The sequence below is a fragment of the Puntigrus tetrazona genome, chromosome 1, assembly GCF_018831695.1.
Source record: "Puntigrus tetrazona isolate hp1 chromosome 1, ASM1883169v1, whole genome shotgun sequence".
In the NCBI taxonomy this organism is placed as follows: Eukaryota; Metazoa; Chordata; class Actinopteri; order Cypriniformes; family Cyprinidae; genus Puntigrus; species Puntigrus tetrazona.
The window spans coordinates 6,521,177-6,533,183 of NC_056699.1; the positions used below are offsets into that span (position 1 = coordinate 6,521,177).

At 35.2% G+C, this 12,007-nt stretch overlaps 1 protein-coding gene and 1 pseudogene across 1 annotated transcript in view; one reads left to right on the plus strand and one right to left on the minus strand.

Annotated features, from left to right (window-relative positions):
- The window catches only part of elfn1b (extracellular leucine-rich repeat and fibronectin type III domain containing 1b), a 139,148-nt gene that overhangs the window by 41,041 nt on the left and 86,100 nt on the right, over positions 1–12,007 (plus strand).
- LOC122347016 lies at positions 232–5,055 on the minus strand (annotated as a pseudogene).

Below are 12,007 nucleotides of genomic sequence, written 5' to 3' on the forward strand. Positions count from 1 at the left end.
CTATTTCAAGTTTTGTTGTGTAATTTTACCTGGAGGTTGACTAGCTAAATTCACAGCAGCTACTTAAATGGCCAGTACCTTCATATCAACACTTTAGTATGTGAGGATTATAGTACATGTAGAGCATTGTACAGGAAAGTGTTTTTGGCACAAACACAGTCAAGGTTGCAAATATAATGAAAAACAACAGTGCTTAATGTAACAAAATATTTATTACGATATAATGTATTATTGTCAGTACATAAACAATTATGTGAAATGCCCCATAGAACTTTAAATCAAACTGATTTGCTAAATTTAATTTTCCATATAAAAATATCTGAAATAAATATACATATCTGAAATAAAAATGATTGTCAAAATAAATAATAAACATTTGGTGAAATATTAAATGAATTATTTATACATTCTTATGAAATAGCTACTGATGACAAAATTTATAATGTATATTTTTAGGTAATACTGTCATACAAACCACAAATATTAATCTATTAAAGCTTAATGAGCTTATTGAGTATTTGGAATTGCATGTATTTTGCTAAACTGTTTGTGTTGTGTTTTCATTTTTAATGAAATTACAAACTGATAAATCAGTTAATATAAGTAAAAAAAACATGTTATACCTGACACAATTCATTTTTGAAATACAGAATATTGTTCTAAACAATGGCACAAATTTAAACATGCACAAATCAATAAATTAACATCTTTAGATCACTGTACAAAATAAACATAATTTTGATTCAAAGCTTTGGTCATTAATATACAGGAAATGCCCGACCTAGAGTGGCTTAATAACAAAATATAGTACCTTAGATACTATAAAAAAGTCATTCAAGTTTGTTTTTTGATTTTCCTAAACATATTCTGAAACAGAAATATTTAATAACCACACATATTATCAAGATTATGAGGGTCACAGCAGATAGCAGGAACAGTAAGACATCTACAGAGTGATAAGAGTACCAGGGCATTTTGTAAGACTCTGTGCGCAGGTGAGCAGCACCTTTGTGCCTCATAACAAACTCAATCCAGAAGATGGCATTGTCCAGAGGTTTTACTGGAACGTCCTTGTGAAGCCTTGAGAGCCTCTGCATGTTCTCCTGATAAGAGGGATCATAAAGAACCTCTTTGACGGTTTCAAGGAAGGAGTCCTTATCCACTGTGGCAAAGTTTACATTCTTGGCTACACCCCGTACTCTCATTTTTGCAAGATTATCAGGCTGGTCAAAAATCAACCCAAATCCAATGATTGGTACTCCGTGGTAAATGGCTTCTTGAATCCCATTGGTTCCTCCATGTGCAACGAAGGCTCTGGTCTTAGGATGACCCAGAAGATCATTCTGAGGCATCCAGTCCATCACTAGGTGTTGTTTCCTAGAGCAGATGGTCTCTTTCCTTTGTACCTCCAGACGATCTTCTGTGGAAGTTCTGCAAAAGCTTCAGCAATCGCTTCAGCCACATCATCAGGAAGCTGACCAATGAGAGTGCCCAGAGACATGATGATGACACCATGATCACCAGAGCTCTGCACAAAGTCCTCCAGATCTCTGGGAAGAGGCTTTGACGGCTTGCATTGAAAACCTCCCATATAGACAATGTTCGGCATAGTGGGACGCGGGAATTCAAAAACAAAATCAACTCTATGGAGCCACAGATCAGCACTCTGTACTAAGGTAAGGAAGGAGACTCCTGGGCCAATGAACCGTTCGCAAAGTGCATTATAATTTGGAGCAAACAACAAAACACCCATAGCTTCAGCTATAGTGTACATCACTAAATTTTTCACTCTTTTTGAAAAAGCTCATGCGGTCTGATAACTCCACCATCGGAAAAGGAACATAAGAAAGTGGAGAAGGAGCTATTGCAAAATGCGCCTCACTATACATCGTCCAACGGATATTGTAGACAATAGGCAGCTTCAGGAAGTGGCCCAAAAGAACACCTCCAAACAAAAGCGGATCTGTAAGAAGCAAATCATACTTGGCATCCCTTAAAGACTGTATTAGCTGCTGGTCTTCCATCATACTTTTTATCATCTCACATTCTACTTTGATCAGCTCATAAGTACCTAACCATGTCTCTATTTCCAGCTTCAGACGACCCCAGGTGGAGCCTTCTCTCAGGATTTTCATGAGTCTGAATGCAAACGTCTCAAAGAATTCCTCATCGAATCCTCCTGGTGAATTTATAGTGACTGATGTGTAGTGAGGTGAGAATTCTTTGATGTACCAGCTGTCTGCCATCCGAATGACTGTAACATTGTGACCTTTGTCATGAAGGGCCTCCACCAAGATGTTCATGTTGACCCAATGACTGCCATCCACAGGAAAGACAAGAACATTCCCGCTCTGAACAACTGGGACAGTTATCAGTAAAAGGGCTATCAAGATTTTGCCACGTGACTGAAAAAATCTGTCCGCTCATGGCACCTATGAGAAAACAAGGGAACAAGATTGAACCAGTGAAACTATCTATCATAATTTTTCCGCACAAAGATTTACAAGATGCGTTTTATGTATATATTTTACCTTCTACTATTTGTCAGGGCATTAAATGTAAAGACCGTCAAAGAACTGTTGCTTTTGAAATACACTTTATGAACAAAGTGATCTGAAAATGAAATGATAACTTTGAGGGAGGAAAGCTGCACTAATTGGAAGTTGTATGAGTGTTCATGTCATCTAAAAATCAATGTATAAAACACTATGTTGATTAAAGATGAAAATATGTGCACAAAATTAAAATATACTGCAAATTTTGGCGAAACCAAATATTATATTTGACAGTCAAATAATTCAGGTCAGCATTGAGGTCTATTGCTCCTACTCCTATTTATGAAATATGTTCTTACCCATGAAAATGTAGACTGCAAAATCATTACCAGGTCAGTCTTTGCTGAGTGCAAGATAAGTCAAAGAAGTACAAGTAAAATTATTTTCCTTTAGACATTCCTTTAATGTGCATGACAAGACAAAAAACTGTGGTATGTAATGTGAGCAAATGGTCGGTCAGTCTTGTAATAGAAAAGTGATCATTTCCAAGTGGAGGTATAGTTAATGAACTACTATTAATCATTTATCAACTGTGGTAAAGAATCAGAATTGTCACAATTCCTTCAAATTAAAGTATTTTACCTAACATGTACATGCTTTTGGCAGATGCTTTTATCCAAAGTGACTTATATCACTTTCAAATAATTTTACCAGTTGATAAAAAAAGAATAGGCATGGCTTTATAGCTGCTGACGCCTTGCTCTGCTGTAGCTCTATACTGCTCTGCTGTATTGCATACTAAAAATAAACAACAAATAAATTACTAATAAAGCAGAATACAAAAATGTGAATATTTTTCACTATGATATGAAAATTTTACCAAGCTGTGGTCAATGTTATTTATTTTTTTCAATTAGCTAAAATAAAATGCAATAAATTCCATAATGTATCATTTTTTATGTTGAATGTAGTTTAAAGGATTGGTACACTTTGTTCTGGAATATCTTCCATAAAAAACAAGACATAGATTTCAGTTACACAGCAATGACTCACTTGGAGTCAATGAGATTATAATGAGTGCTTTTACATAAGAAAATATATAATAAATTCAGTTATCTTTTTTTTTCTGGAAGCCAGCCCAGTTTCATTCTATAAGCTCTGTAATATTTTCTACCTTGAAAACGTGACATGCTAAATCATGTTGTAACATAAGTCACAGTTTTGCTTCTTTGGCCCTGCCGCTCACTTCCATAACGGTTCTATTGCAAAAGTACTGTATACTATAGTGTGTGAGTGAAAGTTCACGTTCTCAAAGGAGCAAAGGGTATTTACCTCCAGAGCTAGAGTTATATTTCAACTTTACCCAAGACCAGTGGGGGGGAAATGTACATTCAGAAAGCAAGGGAATAAAGCTTTAGGTTTCTTTTTTCCAAAGCAAGGTCTTAATTCATAGTTTTGTCTTTAGCATTAGATAGTTCAGTGACACTGAGGAAAATCTGAGAACTTTATTAGGCTATTTATGTCTAATTAATCATAATTGCTGCTTGGTGTTCTATGAACAGGGCAATGTTGGTTGGGAGTTTAAAACTAGCAAATATGATATCTTGATACTTTTCGCTAAAAAGATTCATAAGTAAAGCAGATTCATAAATAAAACGACTTTGAATCGTCCAATGATCCGTTGCTTACATTGTCGCGCCAGTGGGTGGCAACAAGTTTATCGTGTGATATGAGTCATAAAATTATTGATTCATTAAAACACGATTCGATCAGCTAAGAGACTTCAATTCAAACATCAATTTTAACATCACAGCGTTTCCTACAAACTACAACTGAGAAATGTGGTCATCAGTGACTTTTCCTCCCGGACGTGACGTTTGTTTAATAACGCTGTGAGTTTTGTTCAAATCAGAGTCGTTCAGTGAAGCGGGCGTGTTCATTCAGTAGATCAAATCTTCAAAGTTAATGTTTAGCCTTGCGAAGTGTAGTATGCGAATTGGGACTTGAACGTATGAATTAATTCACGATATGCTAAGACAGGAAAGCAGACACGAGGAGGAACAGAAGAAACGGCGGCGAACGAACGATACGAGTCGGTGCGTAAAATGACTCGAGAACAATTCGTTCGGTTCAGAGATTCATTCAAAAACGTCGACGCGTTCGCGAACTAGAAGACACCAAAAACACCTTGCACGACCCCACGCAAACACATTCCACCAGCACACACAGTTGCATTATAACACAATTAGTCACTATATAAAAACTTAACAGGTTAATGACTTTCGTATTGTTATTTCTAACACGTGTTTATACAGTTATACATGCGGAACTCACCAATGCGCGAACGTTAGGATTCCTCAAGAAAACTTTCACAACCTCCAAACAACTCCAGCTTTTTATTTCAACTGCACTGTTTAAAACGGTTTCTTCTGACATCAAACTACAATCGCGTTTTGCTTTTTGTTCTTCAGCCAGAAACCTAATATTTTCTCTTTTTTACTGAAGTGCCAAGGGGACGCCTCCCCCCTGCTGGGTCTGAATGATAAGACAGATTTACAGGATATGGTTCTGGTTACATAAAAGGTTATGGGAGGGCCAGATGAAAGGACTAGCAGGGATTCCAGTGGCTGTTTGTCTGTAGACCTTATGTTTCCCTTGCATGCATTTACATGCATATAAGTGTTGAGAATTAAACCTTAGATTAATAACATCGCTGATCTGAAGAGCAAACATATCAAGTTTGAACAGAAGCATTAGTCAGCTCAGTGTTGGTAATGCAGGTTTATAAAATGTATGACATCATTTCACTGGGAAGTTTGACACATTTATTAATCATAAAGACAGACAATAATCCACCTTTTTATGCACTTTTTTTACCAACTTAAACACATATGTTGAAAAATTTGATCCTGTACTTCAACATCATTTAGCAAATATTCTTTGAAGATTTCCACAGAGTATGAGCTTTGACATGTCTACCATGCCTTTTCACTGAAGCATAATATTTATTTTTTTGCCTTGTTGTCATTATTTTTAGACTTTTCCCAGAATTTAGGAATTTATGTTGTGGTTTAGGTGACAGATGCTCTGTAAATTTGAACACTTGCTATTCTACCCGTTTGGAGCTCATTCAGTGTGATTCTTTGAAAACTCAGACCTCTGTTGTCTGATGCATAATAATACTTGGTTATTTAAAATTCAAGCTGCATTATTTATAATTACAAAATTCTGCGATGTACTTTTTAAACACACTTTAGTTAAACTCCCAGCTCCATACTGCTTAATTTCGTTTTTATATGTCACAAAAGTTATTAAAATCAGTGCATTTTATTCCGAAATCAGTAATGAAAGTCTGTCCTGATGAATGCCTTGTGGAAGTTGTGAGCGCATGTAAAATCTCCAATATATTATTAATTCTCATTACTAACTGACTCTTAGTTGTTGTTTTTTTCTTTTGAACCACACAAAATAGGTTATTTTCAGCATAAATTATATAGCTATTATTAGTTGAAGCCTGGAACATTGTAATAAATAAATAATAATAATAATAACAAATACATACATTAGTATTTATATCTTATGTTTGAGTAAAACAACATCTGAACATCCTGAAAAGAAGCTATATTTACTTGAGTAGAAAAAATGCTAACGATATTAAGGCTTTTTTCATGCAATATATCTTGAACCTTCCTGGCAATTGCTTTTCTTGCTTCAAGCATAAATATGACCAAGTTTATTGAAATGTATGCTTTAAAAAAGCCATTTGATAGAGGGGTGGAATAAATAAACTTAATTCAAGATATATTAATATCTTATGCAGTTTTGTTTCTCATTTGCATAAATCTTGTTTTAAGGATATTTTTATGGTGAAACAAGGCAAAAATACTGATTAAGAAACTTGATTTTTGCAGCGAACGTATTATTTATGTAATTCTCTTTGGGAGAACCCTTTGCATGCTGTCATTAATTTTGCATTTCATGTTAATCTCTTTTCTGCACTTCTGCTTTCTCCTCCCGATATTTTGACATAATGAGGTATCACTCATTTCCGATGATGTGATACTATCACCTACTAAGCTTGAAATTCAGCTGGCATCCCTAGCTATCAATTAAAACGGCACGATCTGCAGTAACCTCTGTTGATTAAGATTCTGTTGGTGTGCGGAAGGTTCCAAGTGGCGTAAAATTGGTTGGGGGCGGGTGGTTGATGCTTCATTTGAGTATTCAACAGATCTGATGCTTCTCCATGTGCTGTTTACCAGAACACTGTGTCATCTTTTTTGTGCCATGCAGTCAAAACGAGTGGGCTGACTTCAATGTTAATTTGTATGCATTTTCTTTTTTTTTTCATAGAAATTTAAAGCAAATTAAAAATGCACATACTGTACATTGTTTATTAAACTGAAAAAATTGTTACAGTCAGAATGAAAGCAAATCAATAACATTATGTTTGAAAAATGAAATCATCCATTTGGGCAACAGATTCATTTCAATCAATTTTCTTTTTTTAAACACCAGTGACAACTTGCCCCTTTCCCAGTATTTTCTTGCAGTATTTCCTCCCCTGCTACCCCAGAGGGTAGTGCTCACTGTACCGAATGCCTGCTTCATCTTAGTGTGCCCGGAATACAAATGAATACATATATAAGTGTTTGGTTATTCACCCATTGATTTCTGAAATAGGTGATGCAACCAGGAGGTCCTTGAAAGAAACTGCAGAACACTCCGTGAAGTAGCGCTCACACAAAACAAACACGTACGCCTGAAAACAAAGTATACACGCACTGTCAACACAATTATAGCACCTGTTCTACCAAACGTTTGCTTTCCCTGTGTTCTGCTAGGTTACTGAAACAGGATTTGGTAATTTCTGGCTTACTGATGCAATTTTATGCTTATCTGGGTCACTGTAATGTAATAGCCAAGAGATGAATGTGTGTGAGTTTGTGTGTGAGAGAATAAAAAAGCGAAAATACAGTAAGGAGCTTACATAGACTGTATACTGTACCTCTTACACGTGACCCACAAACATGGAGAAACACGCATGCACATTTTTACATCAATTCAGACATCCTGCCCTGCTTAGAAATGCAAATGCATCCTGCCCTGTCCTTGCCAGTATCTCATATCCTCCTTTTTTTCTCTTGCTATATCCAGAAAAAATACAACAAGGTACATTGAAGGGATTGTATTTATTTACCCAAGCTCCAAACCCATACGATTTCCTTCATATAAGGAACTTTCACCACAAAAGCCCAGGCTTATTGGATTGTGTCAGCGAAATTATATTAAGTTGCTCGTTTTGCTGCACTTTCAAAGTTAAATGTCCAGTGAATGGCAATAAAAGTACGTTTTATCTGAAAGAGATGATTTATTACGTTGGTTGTTGTATGTATCACAGCAGTTCAGAATAGAAATGAATGAGTGGAGCTAAAAGGTTATTGCTCTATTGCAAATCTGAAAACAACTTACCACTTAACCGGGACCTAGTGACAAATGTCAGATAAAAGCGCATTTGCTCGCTTTACAAGTCTCTGAACACTTGCGGTGTTTTATTTTCACTGGCTTTTCGTGCAAGCGCTCCGTACTGCAAGTACCAGGTGAGCTATCGAGCAAGTTTACTATAACAGAAAAAGTTACCACACCAGTGTTTTGAGGTCATAACATAGCATTAATCATGGAAACACACAAAAATAATTCTTTATTATTTTATTAACCTTCCCTATAATCATATAAGTTTGTCTTTGGAGTTTCTTAAAAATGTATATTGAATTTTCCAATAAGTCAGCCTTCTACGTATCCACCAAGAACCAAACAGAAGGATAAAACACAAATAAAACACTATAAAATTAGCTCTTAAGAATGGGCTTGTATTCCACATCCCCTGAAACCATATGATAAATTTATGTGATCCTTGGAGAGGTTTAGTGAAGATTGTAAAATGTAAAAGCTTTTTCACACACACACACACACACACACACACACACACACACACACAAATCTAATAATGTAAAAGTTATTAAGAATGAAAAATGTGAGCGTGAAGGTAAAACTTTCTTTTACTGAGCAAACAGACACATGCACTTCCCTCCTGTTGGCACTCTAGAAACCATTTGCGAAATGCACAACCCACTGCGAACTCATTAACCTGGCAATTAATTTTGAAGAAAGTTTATCTACATTATTTAAGAGTCAAAGCAAAGATGGCAGTAATGTACCACAGTATGTCAAGTTAATTGTACTGAAAGACACCGCTCCATAAGCACCCTGTTCATTTAATTAACACCAGTTAAAAGGACAAAAGAACAGTCACTGAATGGGAAACACACACAGAGAGGCAGAGAAGTAGTAGTGAGAAAGTGAGGCGACTCACAATAATATGATATTACATCTTTGACTGATTTAAATCTGACACCCAATAATCTTTCATTTCATTCATTTGTGAATAGAGAGTTGGAATGAAAGTCTGCAAAATATCAAATTACGAATCAGTATCAATCCTCTGCAATCAGTTCTATAGTGAGTCTGCCAAAACCATTCCAGTGCATTGAAACGTTTGCTCCTTGAATTACCCAGAATGCACCACCAAAAAAACAAGATTTGTTTATGTTTCTTTGCTTCCAACTCCATCTATAATATTCACAAAATCCAAGCCATTCATGTTTGCCTACAAAACCACCACTGGCTCTGCACCGCTCTACCTAAATCTATTATTTCAGACTCATGTGCCTCTAGAAGAATCACTTTCACAGACTTTTACATTAACTGTTTTATATTAACTTGCTGGAATGACCTGCCCAACTCAATCCAAGCCGCTGAGTCATTAGCCACCTTCAAGAACTGGCTAAAAATACATCTCTTCTATGTTTATTTGACCCTCTAACTCTAGCACTCTCTATTCTAATTCTATTTTATTTATTTGTTTCTTTTTTAATCTCAAAATAAAAACTTGACCATCTAACACTTGCACTCTCTATTTGTTTTCTTTAAAACAGGACTTTAAAAAGCTTTCTCTGTTGTTTTTCTACTATATCTACTTGTTATCTTCTTATTGTATGCATATGTGTGTATGTACATGTATATTAAACTCACTGCATGTACTTTGCTCTCTTGGATTTTGATGTGAGAAGATAACAATGGATAGCACTTTTTCACTGGAGGAATTATGAATTATGTACCTTTTTTTGGCCAAAAGCAACAGTTTAAATTAATAATGGCTTAAAGATGGATTGGTGTTTTTACAAATGCAAAGCTTTTCACTTCACAAGATGTTAGTTGAAATTAATGTTAGATGAAGTACATAAATAAAACATTACAGAAATGTTTCACGAACAACATATAAATGACTTTTTGATACTTTTGTGTTTTCTGAGAATGTTAAAGACCAGATTTAAACTTTAGAACATTAGAAGAAAACAAACTCTATTAAGAATGTTTTTTTAGAACATTCTGAGAATGTTCTCTGTAATGTCTGTCTTACTTTATTAAAGTTAAATAATCTGAACATCCTTAAACAAGTTAGAATTTTCTGAAAATGATACACTAAGACATTTTGATTAATTCCATTTCCTTTTATTTCATTCATTTTCACATATCGGATAAGCATGTAGATATGAATGCTTAGCCAAAGCATTGCAAGCATGTAGTTTGATACGGTACTGGGTTTCTTAAACCACATTTTTACTAAATATATACATGCTGACAGTTAAGCCAGCTTTGATTAGCTTGCAAGATTTTAGAGACTTGGGAGAAAAAAAACCACTTATCAATCACTTTTTGCAAATGCATAAATACACTTACAAACACATAAAACCCCCTTATATCACATCCAGAAAGAAAAGAAAGACAAATGGTCTAGTTTTTTCATGAACATAGCTGCTGTGATTCAGTCAGAGATGTCTAATGGTTGCCATCGCTGATCTGCGATATCTCTCGTAGCGATAGTTATTTTGTGTGCGTATGACTGTAAAGGTGTCAGGTTGTGGAGATTGCCACAGGGCATATTCCTTAGAGGCCTCACAATCCTGGGTCAGTGTGACTTAATAGAGCAGATTTCAGGAACAGTAGGTTCTGTATATAAAGCCACACGGATGGGTGGATCAGAGCAGGAGATTTTCCATGTCAAAAAAGCGAATAAATACATACATTAATGTCAACCACGTCTTTATAGGAGATGCTACAGTAAGTTACAGCTAGAGCGATTATTCGGAATTTAACAGCGATTAGAGGAACAGGAGTCTTCAATTGTAGCGTTGCTGCTGTACAAGATCTAAATTGGAAAAGATTCTTCAGGATGGGAAGGCTGCCAGAACTTTGATGAAGTGAGGTGAAAAGTTTCTTGGCGCGTTGTCTTTTTGAACTCATTGTAAAGGCAGTGTAATGTATTTAAATCCACAGGCCACTGAAAGCATTCTGATGCATGTAGCCCCTCTTGAATTTATTAAATCTCATCATCACATGAAATTAATTACATAATGAATGCACAATGTCTGTACCATGGCTTGCAATAGATTTTCTACAAAAGCTTTTTTTATACTGGCAGCGGAGAAATGATTTGTGTTATATGGCTGCTCATTTCATTATAGATCCATAATTGATAAGTAATAGACATTGAGGGTGTACTGTAAGATCTCTGGCCTCTACCTCAAATGAATTCATATAAAAGGATAAATTAGAATAAATAAATTTATATTATGGTATCCAATACTTTCATACACACTTTATTCAATACCCAATGTTAAATTACTTCTGTTATGATAAAAAGCAATGATATCCCATATGCATTTTGTTAGAAATCAGAAGACCAAAAGTATTTGGATTAAAACATATAAAATAATACATAACTCAGTCAGACCTAACATAAACACTAAGTGCAAATAGCAATGGATTCTATTTACACTACTTATTGCAAGTAGTGACAATTATACCACAGTATTTAAGAGTACATTATAAAACAGAATGCAACACAGAATGCAACTGCGTATAAATTTTTATTTTAATTCAAATTATTAAATGGAATGCACATGGCTGACACTGCGTCAAAGTGGTAATTAAAGGCAATTGGAGAAAATACTATTTCATCCTTTTTTACTCAAAATTAAGTTTAATTCAATGTTACCTGTTGCTTTGTAATTATTTGTAGAAATGTCTTTTGGTGTAAATAGTTTCTCACTATAAACTATCAACTCGAAATTAGGCAAAAAAATTTATATGCAATTCCAAAAGCGTAAATCTTAAATTTGGTAGAGTCATAATAAAATCATAACAGCAGTGTCTGTGATATTCTGGTCTGTAGATACGGCTCCTTGGGTGGTTAAGTTTCGTCAGAAAGTTATTTTATTCTGCTTACTTGGTGAAGTCTTGTACAGCAAAAATAGCAAATAATTTTACAGGTTTCCAATCCTTATATTCTATGCAGCGTTTGCAGATCTACTCAAAGGACATCTGACTGGATACTTGAGCAGCTTGGAACGCAATCGGATCTCTGCAGCTTAGTGGGTAAGACATTTACA